This window comes from Anabrus simplex, chromosome 10, assembly GCF_040414725.1.
Source record: "Anabrus simplex isolate iqAnaSimp1 chromosome 10, ASM4041472v1, whole genome shotgun sequence".
In the NCBI taxonomy this organism is placed as follows: Eukaryota; Metazoa; Arthropoda; class Insecta; order Orthoptera; family Tettigoniidae; genus Anabrus; species Anabrus simplex.
In genome coordinates, this window is record NC_090274.1 from 2,327,542 (window position 1) to 2,339,882 (window position 12,341).

Genomic DNA, 12,341 nt, shown 5'->3' on the forward strand with positions numbered 1-12,341 from the left:
ATAATAAGGATATATTATAAGTAGTTGTAAACAATATGCCGGCCCCGTGGTGTAGGGGTAGCGTGCCTGCCTCTTACCCGGAGGCCCCGGGTTCGATTCCCGGCCAGGTCAGGGATTTTTACCTGTACCTGAGGGCTGGTTCGAGGTCCACTCAGCCTACTTGATTAGAATTGAGGAGCTATCTGACGGTGAGATGGCGGCCCCGGTCTAGAAAGCCAAGAATAACGGCCGAGAGGATTCGTCGTGCTGACCACATGACCCCTCGTAATCTGCAGGCCTTCGGGCTGAGCAGCAGTCGCTTGGTAGGCCAAGGCCCTTCAAGGGCTGTAGTGCCATGGGGTTTGGTTTTTTTTTGTAAACAATATACTGTAAATTTATTGAGGATGAGCTGTATGTTTAATAGAAAAAAATGTTAGTGTAAATTGTATAATACTGTATTCTAGGAAAATGTTTTCTTCTCTTGTTGATTTAAAATTTTGTGCTTGATAATAATGTATTTTAGTGTACCATTTGCCACCGAGGTAGACACCTCATTTGTAAATAAATAATAAAGTGATTTTGATTTGATTATCTGGTAGCTGGTAGCGTATTTGCTGGTAGTAAATCAAGTCGACCGTGTTTATTCTTGTTACGATGATGTTTTGTTTTATTCAATTCTATCCTCTTTGGTTTCATATTGATGTTCTGTGTGTTTACATCACTGCCTGCTCGATCTGCGTCCGATGGCTGCTTATACTGCCTGCTCATTCCATATTCAAACGTGTAACACGACTTACAAACAATCTGCCGCTAGATCGCAGCACTAGACGTACCCAGTTATCGCGTGAATACAGCTAGATAAGCATACAAGCAAAATTTAAAATCTGAAAGTAACAGAAAAATTAAAGAATTGTACGCATAAAGTGGTGCTCTAGAGAATGATAGCTTCAGGTCTTTTCGAGAAAGAGATTTCGACGAACAAGAAAACCTGGAAACTTTGTCTGTATGGTACTTCCCTACATTACTAAGTAGAGGTTACACGAATTTGGCCACCACAGTTTCTGACATAAGTTCCTGGTGCTTATTATTACTAAAACACTTTAAAATCTTACAGTGGCACAAAGAGGGTAAGGTAGAACATAGTTTTTTTATAGTCTGGAGCAGACTTGCAGATTTCTTGCAGTACGGTAGAGCCGCCTCAACAAATATCTGTAGCCCAATAATTAGGCCAATAAATCGTTTTTGGGGATAGCGCAAGCCTCCGCTATCGACTGTCTGATTAAGTTCATCAATGGGGATGCATTAACTGAGGTGGAAACGTTACTCAAGCACGTGCTGCATTGTTTTTTCTTCGATTACACGCACTAAATAACCACACACTAATGCATGAGAAGCGGTTTCCAAAGTGACACACACTGACTCAGGGGGCTCACGAACATCTTCCAGTAAATCAAGTACATACTCAGCGGGCATCACTGGTTCACTTTCGTTAAGTCCGGGAGAGGATACTGAGGCAGAAAATTTTGAATTTTGCTTGTGGATAACGTTAGCACCATCGGTGGACATTAAAATACTGGATTTCAGAATACTGTTTATGAAATTTTGAGTTGCCCGGGAGTCAGTCATGTCATTGCACCCTCCTCCCATTCTTATATAACTAAACATGGCTTCAACTGGATCTGCTGTAAAAGCTCGTGTTATGGAATGAAATACCACGGCATTCTGGTTTCCATTTCTTTGATTTGCAGAAAGGCACGCAGAAGTACACCATTTTCACTGTAGACAAATACAGTACTACCCTATTTCCCGCTATTTCATTCCGACAATCCAGGAGCCGGTTGGTGCTGCCACCTGCTGTGGGTATTTGTAAACGGAGTGTTTCATTTAGTGCCATGTTAAAATGTTGTAATGAGCAGGCAGTATAAGCAACCATCGGATGCAGATCGAGCAGGCAGTGGTTTACATATAGATTTTCTTTGTTTACAAGGCATTCCGAAAATTTGTAATTTGTTTACACACGTGTTAAACAGTAATATCTTTATTATGAGTTTGGTATGAGTAAATGAGTATTTAGTACAGTAATGAAAGTGCGTTGTATTGTTAACCTGAAATATTTGTGTTTTCATAGATGAGAGATGAATTTGTGTATTCAAGAAATATCAAGCTTCAACTATGGATTTGGTCGTACTTTCTTGCATCAAATAATAATTGTTGTAAGTACTATGTTACGCTGTATTTTAATAAATTATTGGCTCCTGTAAAGAAGTAGGGGACTGGATATAATTACAATACAAATAATGGATTGAAAATTATTCACATGTTCAGCACTCCATTTTGAATATTTCATATAAGACAATATAGGTTATGGTATGTTGAGAAGAGCGATGATTTGGGAGAAGCAAAGGGGGGGGCCCCCAGATTAGAGCCGTGAAGCGGCCTTAGGCCTCTAGATTCCACTGCAAGCACCAGTGGTCTGGACTGTTTAGGGTAGGGGCTGGACTAGACCATTGGTCTTGACTGGTTAGGGTAGGGGCTGGACGAGAGTATTGGTCCGACTAGACCATTGGACAAGCAAAGGGGGTCTGGGGGCGTAAGCTCCAAGGTTAGAGCCGCAAAGCGGCCTTAGGCCTCTAGATTCCACTGCATACACCATTGGTCTGGACTGGTTAGGGTAGGGGCTAGACAAGAACAAGAACATTGGTCAGGCTCTAACCTGGGGGATCCCCTTTGTTTGTCTCCAATTATTGCTCTTCTTAACACCATACCATAACCTTTCTTAACACCATACCATAACTTATGAAAATATATTGTCTTGTCTTCAAAACTTGTAACTTCCATGCTTTCCTCATCCACTGTAAGTTCCATGCTTTGCTGTAAAGTCAAGAGATCAGTCTATCCCATAATACCTCTGGAAATATAGATGGCTATGATAAATCCCTGCCTGCTCGATCTGCATCCGATGGCTGCGTATACTGCCTGCTCATTACAACATTTTAACATGGCACTAAATGAAACACTCCGTTTACAAATACCCACAGCAGGTGGCAGCACCAACCGGCTCCAGACCTGTCGGAATGAAATAGGGGGAAATAGGATAGACTGTACTTGTTTTCAGTGAAAATGGTGTACTGCTGCGTGCCTTTCTGCAAATCAAAGAAAGGTAAACCAGAATGCTGTGATATTTCATTCCACGATATACCTTCAAGTACACAATTGCGTCAAAAGTGGTTAAGTATTATATCCAGGGAAGGAAACAGCAAGGGAAGTAAATGGATTCCTTCTGATTATTCCGTGGTTTGCAGTCTACATTTCGTAAATGACGATTTCAAAGTGACCAGCAAAGCGCGAAAATTAAAAACAGGATCTGTACCCAGCCCTTTCCCTGATTATCCAGCTTATAAACAACCGCTAATTTCAGCGATGATTAAGAGAAGGGATTCAAGCACAGAGACGTCTAACAAGAGCTCTTCAAACACCATTGCAGAAAATGGTAAGCGTAAGGTTTGAAGTATTACATACTAAGTAATATAATATCTGGGGACACTGTACTGTTAATGTGAAGGTACAAAACAGAATAATATGCTGTCATAGATTCCATTGTCCGCCTCTGTGGTGTAGTGGTTAGTGTGATTAGCTGCTAACGGCGGAGGCTCGGGTTCGATTCCCGACTCTGCTACGAAATTTGAAAAGTGGTACGAGGACTGGAACGGGGTCCACTCAGCCTCGGGAGGTCAACTGAGTAGAGGTAGGTTCGATTCCCACCTCAGCCATACTGGAAGTGGTTTTCCGTGGTTTCCCACTTCTCCTCCAGGCAAATGCCGGGAGCTTCCTTCACCCTTCCTTGTCTATCCCTTCCAAGGTCCCTGTTCAGCATAGCAGGTGAGGCCGCCTGGGCGAGGTACTGGTCATCCTCCCCAGTTTCATCCCCCCGACCCAGAGTCTGAAGCTCCAGGACACTGCCCTTGAGGCGGTAGAGGTGGGATCCTTCGCTGAGTCCGAGGGAAAAGCCAACCCTGGAGGGTAAGCAGATTAAGATTCCATTACGAGTCTTTTGCTAGCAGTATAAAATCGTGTCAATATACTGCTCTTTTTATTACTATTATTATTTACACAAGTAGGGCCTATTTAGTTAATTGGTTAATTCCAGTGGCTCGGGGGCTGGGGTGTGTGTGGCATCTTCAGCATTAGAAATCATCCTAGGTAGGGCTTTCATCTTCAAGATATGCAAGTCGCCTAATAGGCCGTCTATTATTATTATTCCCTGACTATGTATAGTCCGTACACTTTATGTTGGTGCATTTGTGTACGGGGGTGAGGAGTAAGGAGGGAGGTGTCCCGGTATCGATAGTGCTACCAACCGAAGGAAAATGAAATGTGAATTGAATCGAGAATATGATCGATCGATACGAAGTTTCTAAACCGTTATCATCTTAAGCCAACAACTATGTCACATACACATTATATAACATTATAAAACATTTCTCGATGCGAATCTTGTTCCTAGCATGAATTCTATACTTTGGCTTTGTTGTGTAAACAACAACAGTACTAGTACGTAAAGTGCACGCCAGATGTCGCACAACGATGCTTAAGCGATTCATAGTTTGTGTTTCAAAGGTTGCCAGTACGAATCTCGAAGATCGCCGAGGTCGACCGATTCAGCACTAGGGTGTAAATGCACCAACATAAAGTGTGCGGATAATACTTGATTTACTGGAAGATTTTCGTGAGCCCCCTGAGTCAGTGTGTGTCACTTCGGAAACTGCTTACCAGGGATTAGTGTGCGGTTATTTAGTGCGTATAATCGAAGAAAAAACAGAATGCAGCACGTGCTTGAATAACGTTTCTACTTCATTTAATTCATCCCCATTGATAGCTGCGCTAGCCCTAGCAACTATTTATTGGCCTAATTATGAGGCTTCAGAAATTTGTTGAGGCGGCTCTACTGTACTGCAAGAAATCTGCAAGTCTGCTCCAGACTATAAAAAACTATGTTCTACCTTCTTTGTGCCAATGTAAGTTTCTAAAGTGTTTTAGTAACAATAAGCACCAGGAACTTGTGTCAGAAACTGTGGTGGCCAAAGTCGTGAAACCTCTACTTATACTAGACTTAACTAAAGTTGGCGTCTGACAGATAAGGTTGGAGGGAGGAGCACTGCACGTGCCATTTCACGATGTTGCCACATTCCAGCATTCCTTTCTACATGCTCTTACCCCTTGCTTCCGGCTCACTTGTTCCCTCCTTCATTCTGACCGCTGTGATCTGTTGTGCACTACCTGGCCGGGCGGTGTCGTCCCATTTGCGATCACTCTTATACAAACAATCAGGTTTTTATCAGTGACAGTGACAGGTTTGGCAACTCCCAGCAAGACGAGCTGCCCTGAAGTTTCATCTCCATGGCAACCGCAGTCGCCCCACCCTCGTTTCCATGGCAACCACACAGCCACTCCCTTTATCCCGCCTCGGCAGGCAGTAAACGGACCTCCCTCTAAGAAATGTCAGACGCCGACTCTTATTATTAGCAGTATAGTAATGTAGGGAAGTACCATACAGACAAAGTTTCCAGGTTTTCTTGTTCTTCGAAACCTCTTTCTCGAAAAGTGCTGAAGCTATAACTCTCTAGAGCACCACTTTATACGTAAAATTCTTTAATATTTCTTTTACTTTCAGATTTTAAATTTTGCTGGTATGCTTATCTAGTTGTATTCACGCGGTAAATGGGTACGTTTGGTGCTGCCATCTAGCGGCAGATTGTTTGTAAGGCGTGTTACACGTTTGAGTATGGAATGAGCAGGCAGTTTAAGCAGCCATCGGATGCAGATCGAGCAGGCAGTGTGATAAATACATCCTCCTACTTCATTATGAGTAATTTTACCAATATTACCCATAAAATCACTAAAAATCCTACATTTTGGGACCTGAAAATATTCAAACTGCAGTGCTGAACACGTGAGTAATTTTCAGTGCAATATTGTTATTATTTCCAGTCTCCTACTTATTTACCACCACCAGTGTATGAAATCTCTGTTAAACTTAATGGTGAAGAAAAGAGGCCTTAGACATAAAGCTATCGAAGATCGCATATAATTTATTTTACTACTGCCTCTCAATTGAGATAGCTCTATGGATTCAGTATACTCTGCTATAATATTGTTGTAATTATGTTAACCCCTTAAGCAGGGAGCTTGGTACACACCGGCTCACTCCCAGGTGTGGAACAATTTCCCTGATTGAAGAAAATATTTAATTACTGGCTTAAAAACAATCTTAGAATAAAATGAACTATAGAAGAGCCATAAGAAAAATATTTACTTGAATATAGTGTTTTTAATTGTTGAAAAATCCATTTATTTTAATTTTTCAATACTTTGTGCAAGAACGTTCTAAGTGTTTTCACACTGTGATACCAAGCTTGTTTCTTCTTAATAGCAAAGCTCTGGTTTTCATTTCTCCAGTAACTTACACCTAAATATTTTAGGCAATTTACTAACAATCTCTGCTTGGAAGTAATTATTTGTGTAACTTACATGTAAATTGTAGATTGACAAAGTTTACATAAATGATAAGTTGTCTTTCTTTCTTTCTTTCTTGCGAACCGGCCAAACTTAGGACCACGCCAATACCACTTCACTTCCTTCTAATCATCCCTTCTTCCTTCCTCTTTCTCCACAGTGCCTTCATTGTCTATTAGGTTTAAAAAAAAAAAAAAGTAATTAGTATTGAAAGGTTGAACCTAACGGATATCTTATCGTTGATCTCAGTTCAATACGGAAACATTAATGAAGTTCATATCTTTGAAAGTTTACATAAACTTAAAAGATTTATAATGGAATAAATTATAATACTCACAAAAGGTTCTGTTATGTTGGTTAGCGCTTTTGAGGGATCCACTTTATATGCAGTACCTACAATTCATAAGTGTTCACAGTGTTTTATGTCTTTTACAGCTGTTCATTATGATGCACACAGAAGCATATCATGTTACATACCCTGTCCCGGCTTCCAATAACTTGATTCCATTCCGAAACGCGACCGTTTTTTATGGAATGTAAACGTCCCGCCCTAGCCACCCTGTCCATAACAAAAGATTCTCGTCAATTGGCACTTTGCCAGATGTATAAACCAGGTGATCAAATACTAGTTTTATCTTGTTTCTTTTGGGAGGAATTTGTCCATTATATGCCTCATTATCAGAGAAATGTAAAAAGCTGTGGAGGAAAAATACAATAATAATAATAATAATAATAATGTTATTGGCTTTACGTCCACTAAATACTTTTATGGTTTTCGGAGACTCCGAGCTGCTGGAATTTAGTCCCGCAGGAGTTCTTTAGTATGCCAGTAAATCTACCAACCCGAGGCTGACACATTTGAGCACCTTCAAATACCACTGGACTGAGCCAGGAACGAACCTGCCAAGTGGGGTCAGAAGGCCGGCCAGCGCCTCAACCGTCTGAGCCACTCAGCCCGGTGAGTGTGTCATCAGCTCATAGAAAATAGGCGTAGTCAACAAGCAATTGCGAGAAATATAATGCCCTAATTTAGGATTCAGTAGAATCCTCTGCGGCAACAGAATGCTCATAAGAAGCTTTATTTCATCCTTATTTGTCCGGATCCGGCCTTGATCTCGACTTCATTTCATCTTACTAAACTGGGTTTTATGTATGATTTTCTACTGGGCATCTTTAGTCAGTTTAGCTATGTTCTGGCATATCTCGTGATCAAAAAATAAGTCAAATATTTAGCCCAGTTTTGTTTTCCCTAAAAACTCACCCTTTACATTACGATGGAACTTTGGATCAAAGCGGGATCTTCTTTGTCCATTTTCAGTCTAACTTGACAAAGAAGTTGCACTGGTTGGAATATTATCAGTTTTATCGTCACCACTGTCACTGTCATGATCGCTACTTGAACTGGAATCGAACACGTGTTGTCTCTTTTGTGACACATTGGTATTGGGACGACATACTTGAAAAAATTCACATCAGGGGGCAGAACATTTGCATCAGCTGGGCCCTAATCCTGTACATTCGAGCCTGCAGTACGTGTTACTGGTAAATTCCTGTCACAGATTCCCCTTCAGCAGAACTTACTTCATTAAGATCACTATCCTCCCCACTAAATTCCAACATTTAGTTTATCATGACCTGTAAATAATCTTCCTCTAACGGTGGGGGCCAGTAATTAGTTTTAGACATCCTAGCGGAAAAAATGTAAGAAAAAGAATCAAATAAACTCTGGTCTCTGCAGTTTGGAAGGAAATCATAAATTGTGCTTGTATTACGGAATACATGCGTGTGACAATAAATGTTGTGTAACTCGCAGTATACACACTCTCCTGTCGTGAAGGAAGAACTCAAGACTGGGGATTATAAATCAGATCACAGTTCTAATTTGTCATCAGAGAGGTCTGTTAAGTATCATAATCTCCAGAAATCTCTCTACAGCAATATTATTGCATCCAAGAGATGATTAGGCGATGAGCTAAAGCTTCAGTGTGAGGCTATTAGGCTCTAGGTCATTCTTGCCTGGACGTAATTTGCGTTCTTTATGATGTAACTCGTGGATGACACATTGGTATTGGGACGACATACTTGAAAAAATTCACATCAGAGGGCAGACTCACCAGGAATGCACTGCTGAAAAAGAAATAAACCGCTGCAGGCAGGTAACTGAGAAAAATAAAAATTAGAATCGGCGGATATATCCGCATTCCCTTCCGAGCAAGCGACTTGTAGTCGCGGATCTCGCCGCATTGCCGACTGAACGGGTTAAGCTGTGTAGAGCCTAATGGGTTAGATTTCGTTCAGCTTTTATATATTCCTACATTTAGGCCTAAATTTCACCATTGGTCGAGATGGGTAGTTTCCAGTGAATTACAGTTGCATCATCCACTGTTCTTCCGCTTTTCCCACACTTGGTGAGGTCGCAGGTGCAAACTGTTGCACATGTGGATCTGGCAAATGCTGGGGTTAGTCCACACCAAAGTTAATAAAAAATGTTAAAGAAAACATTTCTCAACATGTTAAAAAACTTTTGTTAACAAACTTCTTCAACATTGTGTCCACACCAAAATAGCTGTTTGTGAGGTTACAATTGATAGGGTCAGGAAGAAGAAAATACTTGCAGCTGCAGCTTTCATTATTTTAGTGAGTACAATTAGAGAAAAGTGCAGACGCGAAGTGTGGCAAAGAAAAATACTGGAAAGGTGAGTAGAATTAAGTTTGGAAAGAACACTTATGTCAGAACCTTTTTTTGATGATGCAGCAGGCTTTCAAAATTCTCTTGAGAATGTCCCCACATGACTTTCAGTTCTTGTTGACAGTAATCGGGTCTGAAATTGCAAGTAATGATACAGATTATCGGAAAGGGGGCTCCACTAATGACAGGCGATTTTTTTTTATAGATAAGGTATAACTTAAAAGATTCCTAGCAACTGGTGACATTTCACTTGCAGTTTCACTTATTGTGTCTGGGGTCTTTGAAGCTTTATACAACAATATCAAGGAATTGGTAAAGGTACGCAGTAAAGAAAATTTTTTTCTAACCTACCTAGTTGGGATAGTACAGTCGAACCTCCCTTCTGCAGACACCGTCGGTTCCGAGGAAAAATGTCAGTTACGAGAGATGTCTGCTAAAACAAGTTCGTAAAAATAATCGAACCTTTTAACGGCAAAGAACATCCACCTTAAATATAAGCATGCGTATCTTTATTTTTATTATTCTAAGTCATTTCTGTGTTAGTATTTCATAGAATTATTATAAGTGATTTTACATCATTTACAAACATTACAGCTTCATGAAGTAATCCATTGTAATCATCTTTAACAGACAACTGAAATGCTACGGTATTTCTGTCTCACTAATTAGCGCCTGTACTGTCTTTTCCTTCTCAAGTTGACTACCTGAGCTTGATGTTATCAGCGACAATCCGAGTTTTGAATAGAATGATGCAAGAAGGGAAGAAAATCCCTAGGTAACTTGTGGTCAACAGTATCTGGCAGCATTTCTGGGCAATTAGAATTCTCGGAATAGGCCTGTACACCACTAGGTAGAACTGCATTCTGATGTACCTCCTTTCCCCTTGCTCTCGAAATAGTACAAACATTCAAAATATATTTCCTTATGTCTGAAGAATGGGTTTAAAAGAAAGGATGACATGTGGTCCGGCAACATGTAAAGTGTCCGCTTAAGTCAAGTGGATGGGACAAATTACGATGTCCGCTGTCCGGAGTTTGAGGTGTCCGCTTAAATGAGGCCAATTTAACACTTGTCTTATGTAAAATAAAATTGGTTCTGAGGAAAATTGTCCATATAGGGAGGTGTCTGCTGAATAAGGGTGTCCGTTAGGGCAGGTTTGACTGTATTATTTTCATGATATACAAGCGATTATGGGAGGTTGGGTTACTCAGCGAGGAGCGAAGCTGGAAATGAAACTACATTAGAACACAGCTAAAAGAATATCATATAGAATTAAAGGTACTGTATTTTAGAACTGTCGCTTGCGATTTGACAGTCAATTTTTAGAAGAAATAAGAAATCTGCATGCTGTAATTGCGTTGTTGCGCATGTGTGAACCGAAATGTTAACGAAAACACGAAATGTTAATGAAAAGTTTCATTCACAAAAGAAATTTTGTTTATCAACATGCTCGAAAAGTTAATGAACATGCTGTTTTGTTTACTAACATACAAAAATGTTTGTGAAAATTAACAGTGTTTATTAACAAAGTTAACGACAACATCTTGGTCTAGACGTACCTTAAGGCCACGGCCGCTTCCTTCCTACCCCCAAGCCTTTCCCATCCCATCATCACCATAAGATCTATCTGTGTTGGTGTGATTAAAACGATTTCTAAAAAAAAATTGTAAGTATTTGCATGTCGTGCCATAGATATGATATACACGATTTCAACTGTCGTCAGGACTGTGACCAGTCAGTCTAGCGAACCCAAAAACTATGAAGTCAGTACTAATCTTGGTCGTTTTGGACATTTCCTTTGTCATCCCATTCGACTTCCATGCTCAGTGACCGTGAAAACTATGGACTCAATACTAATATTGGTTGTGACTACCTCTAGGTGTGTCTTTCTCTCCAGACAGTATTAAGTCATACGTGCTCCAAGTTTCCACTGTATGCAACCTGCTAATGTATTGTTGCTGGAGTGATCATTTAATGATTTGGTTTTATGATTACTCAAAGTTGGCTGAGATGATTCACCAGCAGGTAGTTCTGGAGAGAGTAAAACAAAAATGAAGCAAATCAATCCTTACACAAGTCCTCATTGAGATCCTCCACACTTTGGTGCAATTCTTCGTTAGTCGTGTACCGGAGTTCTGCACCTGGCGCTTGATTACTGCCCGTAATGAGTTGTATGGTCCGTGCTTCTTGGAGATGTTGGTGAGCCACGTCCAATCCAGAGGCCTCGAAATTGTTCATCAAGGAACTCGCGCACCTGAATAGCAAAATGTGCTGGAGCCCCGTCCTGCTGTAACCAAACATGATCCATTGAGCTGAGGTATTAACCAAGTTTGTAACATGTGCAAAGAAGAATTTCCATTCACGTACCCTTATTATGTCCGAACAGGTGATGTGATGACAGCCCGGCCCATAACATAACATGAGGCAGGTTCCTTTCCAACTCTTGCACGTAATGGGGATTTTCCTTAGACCATAAAACCACATTTCTCCTCTGTAAACTGCGATATATCGCATACTCATAAAAAATAAAAATAAAAAGCTCTTGAGGTAGACTCTGCATTTGGAAATTTAACCATCATTGGTTAATTTTGCTGACACAAGTGCTGGGTGTACGTGTCTTCTTCATCATCATTTCATCCTCATCACAACGCGCAGTTCGCCTACGGGTGTCAAATTAGAAGACCTGCACCTGGCGAACCAAACATGTCCTCGGACACTCCTGGCACTAAAAGCCATGCGCTGTTTAATTTTTCATCTGACAATGACTTTGAGCAGCGACTTGCAGCCTGCCAGTATTCTTCCATTATATGGGCTTAAAGATTATCGGCTGATGATGACCAAGAATACTGGTTGATGATGATGCTTGTTTTAAGGGGCCTGACATCTAGGTCATCGGCCCCTGAATACTAGCTGAAACCTGTACCAATTATAATTAAGTAGGAATGTAAAATGTACATTTCTTATTTTAATAGTATTGAAAGGTTGAACCATCATATATCTTATTATTATTTAGACTTTCACGGCTCGTGTAACTATTCATGAAGTATATTTTGGGCTTATTCCGTGTAATTAATAGTAAACACACTCAATGCGTTTCGAAAGGAACCTTGCCTTTCTTCATCAGGAGACAACAGAGAAATGAAACGACGCATTAAAGGTT

The 12,341-nt window shown here is 40.6% G+C and overlaps 1 long non-coding RNA gene across 3 annotated transcripts in view; it reads left to right on the top strand.

The window, feature by feature from the left end:
* Positions 1–1,965: 1,965 nt before the first annotated feature.
* LOC136882272 (uncharacterized) overlaps positions 1,966–12,341 on the top strand; it is a 49,103-nt gene continuing 38,727 nt past the window's right edge. The window contains exons 1-2 of one of the 3 annotated variants that reach the window (XR_010861128.2): positions 1,966–2,008; positions 2,108–2,192. This is a non-coding gene — a long non-coding RNA (uncharacterized lncRNA). Of the gene's footprint in view, positions 2,193–7,277; positions 7,451–12,341 lie in introns of those variants that run through there. The other 2 variants (XR_010861126.2, XR_011018750.1) reach the window with 2 other exon arrangements.